Raw genomic sequence first — 8,071 nt, 5'->3', positions numbered from 1 at the left:
AGCTCTGCCTCCCGGGTTCACGCCATTCTCCTGCCTCAGCCTCCCGAATAGCTGGGACTACAGGCGCCCGCCACCACACCTGGCTGATTTTTTGTATTTTTAGTAGAGACGGGGTTTCACCATGTTAGCCAGGATGGTCTCGATCTCCTGACCTTGTGATCCACCCGCCTCGGCCTCCCAAAGTGCTAGGATTACAGGCGTTAATTTTTAACCAACTGTTATTTCTTTTACTGTGAACTATCTCTTCCAGTCATTTCATGGGTTGTATTTTAAGATCGAAGCTGAGCACCATGAGAACACCATTGTACCAGCTTGTTTGTCCAAAAGGCAACAGAACTTCAAAGCCACGAGGTGTCTGCCTTTCTTCCAATCAAGTAGACTCTACTAGTCATCCGTAGAGATGCACGATCTTGGAGCGTTTCCTTGTATTTAAGCTGAGGTAAGTTTTCCCATGTATGACTGTAGAAAACATGGCTTAAAGGAACCCCTACAGAAATGCCAAATGTCCTACTAGCCATGGGGTCTCGTTTGGAACAACAGAAAGAATGCTCTGTCATTGGCCTGGAGGTCATTCTAAGAGGTGGGCAATCACAGGAGCTCATCTAGCACAGTGGAAGGGTTCTGCAAAGATCTTGCACCACAGATTCCTGTAATGAGAAGTCTGTGCCTGAGGCCTTGGTTTAATTGGCATCTTCCTCCTCCTCCTCTGCTCCCATGGAAAAGCAAATCAACTTGGAACATTTAAATGGAGCTTTCTCTGAAGTCTCCTGCCCAGTGTTCTCTCTGAGAAATAAAAGATCCATCTTGAGGGGCTTAAGTAACTGGAAATATTTGACACTTGGCATTTCCAGCTTCATGGAAAGGAATCAAAGAGAAAGGAGGGTGGGAACAGCTGATTTTTGCACAGCCATTGTCCGCTCTGTGGATCAGCACCCTTCCCAATCGTGCTTGCGTGCCTGTATGTGTATTTGTGTGTGTTGCGTGTGTTCTTGGTTGACAGAGTTCAACTGCTTTGTAAAGGACCAAAGAGTGAAATTAGTCAATATTAAATTTTAGAAAGTTAATGTGATCATTTCATTAATTCCTTGCATTTAATTTAAAAAACAAAAGTGCCTTCCTGTATTTACATGCTGCCAAGACTTGAAACAGACATTTACTGTCTTAAGACAACTAAGGTCTGGGAGAAGTTGTTTACCAAGCTCTGAGGAGAAGTTGAACTATTGTTCTCTAAATTTCTTTGCAAATCATATTTTGGATACTTTTAGACTTTATGACCCACCCTCAGAAGGAGACAGCCTTTGATGTGTTTTTCCATATTAGGATCTCATCTGCTTATAATTTGTTACCTATTCTCCTTGTGACCCGGGATATTGCGTATCTGAGATGGATGGCTGAGTTACGGGTACAATCTGTGACTTGGTATCAGTTTTTTCTCTTTATGAGCCCAAATTTAAGGTTTTCTTTATTAGTTCCACATGCAAACTGTCCCAGATACAGTCATCATCTCTTTTTGACCCCAACCCAGCACGGTATATTTTGGGGCTCTACAGAGCTTCTCATCTGATTTTAGTTTAAATTGACACCCCACATAAAAATAAGTTGAGATGTCCATTTACCACCAGGAAGTTCTGGGAACTGGAGTCTCATAAAGAGCTTAGATCACAGGGCCAGGTCAAAACAAGAAATTAATCTGTGTGTACTTACAGCTAGAGGCCACCAAAATTGTGTGTGGGTGGTTTCTTACGGGATAGAGGGAAGATAACTGAAAAAATACAAAAACAATAAATCCCAATATTTACTTTTGAGCATGGAATAAATTTGGTAAAATTCATTCATTCATTCAACAAGTGTTTATTGAGTGCCCTGATGCGCCAGCCTGCAACTGTGCCTGGCACTAACAACAGTGAGACAAGATGATGTGTGTTTTGTCAGGGTTCAAGGTTCACTGCAGGGGCCACAGGTTAAAGTAGGTGCTAAAAGAAAAAAGAATAAGCAGGCAAAGGGATATCTGGAGAGCCTGAATCTTGGAGAGAGTGCAGATTCTCAGGCTGTAGCGATGTATATTAGTTTCCCATTTTGTATCACAAATTGTGTTACAGAATACTACAAACTTAATGGCTCAAAACAAGACAGATTTATTCTCTTACAGTTCTGGAGGTCAGAAGTCCTAAAATGGGTGAGCAGGGCTACATTTCTTTTAGTTGTTCTTGGAGAGAATCAGTTCCTTGCCTTTTCTAGCTTCTAGAGGCCACCTACATTCCTTGGCTCAAGTCCACTCTCCAGCTGCAAAGCCAGCAGCACAGCATCTTCTAATCTCTCTCTCTTTGTCCCTGTGCTTCCCTTGTCACACTGACTTTAGTCGTGTAAGGACCCTCATGATTATATTGTGCCCATCTGGCTAGATTATCCCATCTTGAGATAAAATGGGATAATCTCCCATCTCAAGATCCTTAACTTAATTACATCTGCAAAGTCTCTTTTGTCATATAAGGAGCATATTCACAGGTTCTGGAGGAGAACTGTCATATAGGCCATAGTATAATAGCAAGGAAATTGGATATTTTAGATCATAATATAGATTATCCTTTACGGTTATTTGTCTTTGGGAAAAGGACAAAGGGAGAAGAGGATAGTGATTCCTCTCAATCTCCATCTTGGTGCTCCTTCCCCTCCAAGACCAGAATGCACGTGGATGGTTATTTCCAAAACAATTGTAGACAGGGGAATTACAAATAAAGGGATGAAAGGCTGGGGGACTCCTGATTTAGGGGAACTCTCATGGGAAATATCTATAGTCAATGAAAGTGCAGTCTCAGGCAGGCCCACATTAGTAAACCCCTAATTAGTGTCCTTATGGAGGAAGGCGCCATGTTGCCTGAGGCATGATGGGCATTTCCTCCAAAGGATTGCTTTTGGGCTGACTCTGTTGGGTCTCAGGTTCAGGGGCAGCACAGTGAGCCAATTAGCTCTCCTGTCACCAGGCCGATGCAGAAGTCTCTCCTATCACCCTACACACCTGACACACATATGCACCAACACAAACACAGGCATACTCACCAGCATACACATGCAGACACAGACATACACTTTCACATTTATGTACATATATCTGGTGATCTTTCCCCTACAAATATTTTTAATTTATATAATTAATATAGTTAATGTTTTTGAGCAGTTTTAGACTTACAGAAAAGCTTAGCAGCAAGTATAAAGAGTTCCAATATCCCCCCTCATCCCCCACAATTTCCCTTCTCAACCTCTTGCGTTTGTTAAAATTGATGAGCCAATATTAATATATTAAGTAAAGTCTATAGTTTACATTAATATTCACTCTTTGTGTGATACATTCTGCAGATTTTTGACAAATGTATAATGACATGTAGCCACCATTACCGTACCACACAGGATAGTTTTACCAACCTAAAAATTCCCTGTGTTCTACCCCCATCATTTAAAATGTTTCTCTTCTGGGAAGTTCAGTAAAGTTTTGAACCGCTTTTCACTAATTAATGTGTAGCTTCTCCCAGACTCTATGGTCTAGTGTTCTTGAGTGTGTTGTGCCTTACCATGCTTCCATATGAGAATAGTTCAAGCTTGTAGCAGAAGCTTTTACTTCTTTCAGCAGAATTAGCAAAAGCTTTTACTTGTAAAGGATTTCTTTTCTGTCCTGAGGTCAGTGGTATACTGAGCCTGCTCATACTGGCTTGTGAGACCTCAGTGTATGCATTTCTTTCCAACTCTGAGTTCAGAGAGGTCCAGCTGGTAGTCTGAAATCAGTCATGTAGAAGTATTTAGACCATCAACATCAGCAAATTCTACAAATCAGGGTTTGTTTTTTCCCCCTCAGAGAGCCAGCTATTAAACATTGACCATACACTTTCTGGAATTCTCCTTTTGTCTGCTTCTTCATGGCTGGGAAATAGCAAAACTAGAGCATTTGCCTAGGATTCAGAGATGGAACCCATAGGCTGGGTCAACTCAGTGGTCTGTGTCCCTGATGAGCTTGTAGAGAAGGGCCATCCTGCAAACCCTGGACTATTCACCTATGGACTTATCAACAGGAAGATAAACTATATTGTTCAAGCTGTTGTATTGTGAGACCTTTTTTTTATAGCAGATTATCCTGTACCCATGAATAGAGCCAGCTAATTCTTGCCTGTGTACTTTTGCTCAACACAGATTCACCTGCCCCCTCCCCAGATTTAGAATGATAATGTACATATAAGATGCATCTATTGTTACCTTTACAATCCATCTTCTAAATAGGAGCTAGAATGACCTTTTAAAATATTAATCAGATCACTGATTACAACCTTAAAATGTTCTAATGGCTTCTCATTGATCAAGCCCCTCTTTGCCCTGCCTGCCTCCTCTTATGTCTTTCTCCCTCTCACTTACCAGGTTCCGGTGATGCTGGTCTTCCTTCTGTTTCTGGTACCACTGAGACTGCCTGCCTATGGCACCTTGCACTTGACATTTCCTCTGCTAGGAGTTAGTCTGACTCTTTATCATCTATGTACCACCTCTTCCCTGCGCCACCAATCTCCAGGGGCCCTTCTCACTGCTTTTGGTTTTCTATTTTTTTATAGTATAAGATAGCATTTGTCATCACCTGAAAGGATTTTGTGATTGATTGGATTCCTTATTTATAACCTGTCCCTTCTCAGCCAGATCATGAGATCAGTGAACGGACATCTGTCTGTCGTATCTACTTTTAAGCACCATGTGTATACTGGTGGACAACCACCGTAGATGCTCAATAAATATTTGCCAAGTGAATACCTGATTATCCAACAGAACAGTATCAGCATTGACTCTGTCCTCAAAGAGCTTAAAATCCTTCTGCTGGTGACTTTGAAGCCAGGCTGTCAGTAAGATTAGGGCAGTTTCTCATGGCACATTCTGTGACACAGTCTGCAGGGACAAACTTCACTTTATGAAGCAAGAATTAATTACAGTACCAAAGCAACCCAATTCATTTATGTAAATTGAATTTAACTTAATTTCCAACTAGACTGGTCCACTGACTAACCTCCCCCCAATTTAAGGAATTTTCCACTCCATGAGAAGGTGAACAAAAAAACTGTTATTCATATTTTCATCAAGTTTATTAGAAACCAGGGATGATTCTGCAGCTATTGATATCACAGTGGGGAGAGAGAGACACAGTGGGGGGACAGTGACTTTTCTGAGCTGATCTCTAGCCTGACTCAGTTGACTTTTTTTAAATGTCTTTCTTGGTAAAGCTGAAGAAGTTGTCTTGCTTTCATCAGCCTGAAAGGGAAGCTCATGAGCCGGAAGGTGGAACTTCTGGCAGCTGCTTCCCAAAAAGCCCCTCTTCCTTCCCTTGACTTGCACTGAAACATTCATGCCCAGGCTTTGAAAAGATTGAAATGTCTTTAGAAATCTTTGCACTGTCTTTATTCCAGGGCTACTGCCAGTCTCTGGCACTCCAGGCTCAGACTTGCACAGAAACCTCCTACTCTCTGAATCAGTGGTGCCTTTTCCATTAGCCTGTAGGTACCCACAAAATATGCAGAGAAGATGTCTCTTGCTGTGTTGATTTTCCTCATTCTCTCTACTCAGGAAAGGGAGAATATGCCCAGCCCCATTTCAAGCTGTCATCATGAACAGTGGAGGAGTGGATTTGCCAAACAGCTGTCAGAGCTGACACCAGGCAGTGTCAGCAGTGGGGCTGGAGCTACCTTTGGTGGAACGACTTTCCTCTTGCTCAACTCCTGGGTTCCCTCCTACTGTTGTGAACCAAAGATGCAGATGGCAAGGGAAACAGGTAAGTTACTCATCAGCTGCTGCTGCTGCTTTCAGCAAATGGTGAGAATGAGCAAGAGCTCTCTTTTTAAGGCTTGCCTGAACCCATGGAAATAGGGGGTAGGTGTACAGGGTTTGTTTCAAGGTGACTATACTCAGGGAGGAGTCTTCTGTGGGCATTTGGTTTCTCTCCTTCATTACCATAGAACAGCTCCTCTGTATTGACCATCTCCCTCACTGACAAACTATCAACAAGCTCTCATGATAGAGGTTTTCCAATGATAGAAAACACAAAATGTGAGAGTCCACCGAATAAAAAGAGAGAGTCCACTGAATAAAAACTTCTAAATAAGTCTCTAACTTTGGACATTCCTATTTTGATTTATGTTACTGTTTACCATGGAAAATACTAAGTGAAAAAACACAACGGAGCTTTATAGATTTTTCAACATTTTGGACAGAAATCCACTCTCTCTCCATTATTCCAAGTCAAAGACTGCAAACACTTGGTATATGGGTTCACTTCCTATGACTCTGCCACAGCAGACATTGCTGAATGATCACAGCTTTCTTTCTTATTGAGTTGAGATACAGTGGGAGAATCCCTCTGAACACAGTGTTCTCAGCAGCCACTATAATCGATCAGAAATGTCATGTGAAATGAAACCCATTTGCCATCCCTGTTCTAAGTTAATGAGGCCTTACTGTATGTGTGTAAGCCCAGGTGTCACCTGGGTTGGCCTCAGCTGATATGCTCTATATGCTCTCATTTTCTAAATTTCAATTCCAGACTCACCTTTGTGGGGACACAGACTCCTGCTCAAAGTGAATCAGCTATCCTGTTTTTCTCTCTCACCAGTGTTTCTCTCTGGGGTCACTAAAGTGTGGACCAAAGGCGCAGCTGCAAAACTTTGCTGGGAGCAACTTTTTCTGTGGCCTTTAAAAGTCAAGTCCTAATAGGAAACCAGTGCTCCCAAAGACAAGCGCATTGGAAGCTAAATCTAGCTTGGGCACCCTTAATGAATCTGTGGTGCACAGATCTGGCCTTGAGCCATTTTCTGTAGTGTTCTCACTGATCTTATTTCAGAGAATTGTACCAGTTTTGCAGCAAATTACAAGGAAGGCCTGGCTTCTGAAATTAGCCAAAGGCCAATTAAGGTTTCTTGGGGTTCTTTCCGACTGCAGCGTCATCATAAATGACTCTATGGTGCAGTGGAGGGCTGATATTTTCTAAGCCGGTATCACATTTTGGATGTGATTAAAATCTTCATCTCAGTTACCTGCCTGACCAACTGCCGGTAGCCATGAAACAAAAGAATTACAGTCAATTTACATCCATTAACAAAATGACTTGAAACACTATAGGTTTAGCCTCAGTGGGGCTTAATCTGATTTTCAGAAGGGAAGAAGAGATGCACAATTAAAGGAAAGAGGAAAGGCAGAAAAGAAATTCAAATGAGAATTTTCTTTGAAGCCCAGGGCTTTTTTGGTTTGTTCATTTTCGTAAGGATTTATTAAGTGCCTGTCGGGCTCTTATCACTACAGTAGACCCTGAAAGGGTACAGAGGAAGGAGAAAACACTAACAATGCCTGTCCTTGAAATTTGCAGGACAGTATGGGAGAAATACCATATACTGAGGAAGCAGGCAATTAGCAAATTTGTGCTAGCAGGAATTTCTTCAACATCCTTTAAGTGCCTGGCACTGTTAAGAAAGAAAATAAGAAAAATGAAAAATCACTGTCGATATTTAAATGACTCTTACCATGTGCTTTGCATTAAGACTTTTGCACGTGGTGACTCAGTCTTCACAACAACTCTGTGCTGTGCATTCCATGGTTATCCCCATTTTTCAGATCAGCAAAGAGGCCCAAAGAAGCAAAGAAACTTGCCCAGGATCACACAAATCAGCAAGAGAAGATAGGATTTGAACACAGTGAGTCCGGCCATAGAACCTGAGATCATAGTCATTATTCTCTCAAGGCCATGGGGTAGTTGAGGATTTGCATTCTCCCTGGGGAGACCAGTTAAGCTAGAAGTAGAGGATGAAAAAATGAAGGCAAGATGATGGTGTCAGGAAGGGGGAGGGACCTGGGCTAAACTTTGGGCATGGATGTGTGCAGGGTAGGGAGAAGCTCTGCACAGGTGGGTAGAAAAGGTTCCAGATCAAGAGAAGAGCAGGAGCAGAGGTGACTAACAGCATGACTGCAGTTAGAGACTAAGGGGTTTGTAGCTGTCCAAGGAAGAGGACTCATGAAATCAAAGGCTGTGTTCATGCAAGGACAGGGAATAAGCACTGGGGAC

General features: G+C 42.2%; 1 long non-coding RNA gene across 1 annotated transcript; it reads left to right on the top strand.

Moving 5' to 3' along the window:
* Positions 1-300: 300 nt before the first annotated feature.
* On the top strand, positions 301-7,671 carry LOC129462654 (uncharacterized). The gene is made up of 3 exons (XR_008650910.2): positions 301-439; positions 5,587-5,791; positions 7,624-7,671. It is a non-coding gene; the product is annotated as an uncharacterized lncRNA (long non-coding RNA).
* Positions 7,672-8,071: the final 400 nt, after the last annotated feature.

The sequence above is a fragment of the Symphalangus syndactylus genome, chromosome 2 (genome assembly GCF_028878055.3).
Source record: "Symphalangus syndactylus isolate Jambi chromosome 2, NHGRI_mSymSyn1-v2.1_pri, whole genome shotgun sequence".
Lineage (NCBI taxonomy): Eukaryota > Metazoa > Chordata > Mammalia > Primates > Hylobatidae > Symphalangus > Symphalangus syndactylus.
The sequence above is the reverse complement of the archived record's forward strand: the minus strand, read 5'-3'. Positions and strand labels throughout refer to the sequence as shown.